Source organism: Gavialis gangeticus, unplaced genomic scaffold (genome assembly GCF_001723915.1).
Source record: "Gavialis gangeticus isolate Ggan-Ray unplaced genomic scaffold, GavGan_comp1, whole genome shotgun sequence".
NCBI classification, from domain to species: Eukaryota; Metazoa; Chordata; order Crocodylia; family Gavialidae; genus Gavialis; species Gavialis gangeticus.
In genome coordinates this window covers 211,684,927-211,685,948 of record NW_017729032.1, presented here as the reverse complement: position 1 = coordinate 211,685,948, position 1,022 = coordinate 211,684,927, and positions in this window count along the sequence as shown.

Below are 1,022 nucleotides of genomic sequence, written 5' to 3'. Positions count from 1 at the left end.
TTGGTTTGCCATGGTTTGGTGGGGGAGAAGATGGGTGACCAGTTTCTAGCATAGGCCCACCTAGGACCCAAACTGGGTCATTCTGCCCCACTGCCAAAAAAAGTTCCCTGGAGGCCAAGTGATCCTTTAGGGGGGACCTTACAAGATTTTTTTTTTTTTTTTTACTCTTATTCCTCTGTGGGGTTTATAGGAAATATCTTGCTCCACATAAATTATAATTGTTTATACTTTTGCAGTAGCAATCATGGGGCAGGCCAGGCCTCTCTCAGTCTGCTATCTGGGTATCATATAAACCAGTGCTGCCTGTTCCATGGTCAGATTTACAGTGACTAAACTGGCACCCCACCTGGGCTAGGCTGGATGAGGAGGGTGTGTGGACACCCAGCAGGACTACAAACAAGACCTGTCAACGGACAGGTGAGCTCCCTGCAAGCCAATGGCCATCCATACCTGAAGAGGAGATGGGCGCCACCAAGTCAACTTGCCCAAAGAATCACCAATGATGCACAACGCAACTAACCTCATGCAGAGTGGAGAAGCAGCAGCCTCAGGACTGATTTGAACAGCAATCATAGAAAAGAGAGAATCTTTAGGGTTTTAGGATGCAATTTTGTAGCGATGGATCCTTGTATGGATTTTTTGAAGGGAGACAAGAGGCAACCCCTTTGCCAAGTATCTTAACTATTCACAAGACCAGTTCCAATTTCAAAGTGAATTAAGCCAAAAGAATAGAATTTGCCTTTAAAGAAACAGCTGGGTCTAGCTCCTTAAGACCTCCCATCTCCCCCATTATTGAAGCAGGCAGAGCTGCTTTTGTGAAAATGTTGCTGAATCTCCATTGGCAGGGGCAGCAGAGGATGAAGAAAGATGTCCCATCTTCCTCTCTATGCAGACAGATGGAGCCTGTAGTAGAACTCCCCTTCCACAGCTCATAAATAAAATCAGGGCCGTCTGCTAACACCAGCCAAAGGGAAGTCACGCAAGCATAGCCATATAGCTCCTGTCAAAATCATGCTGCAGCT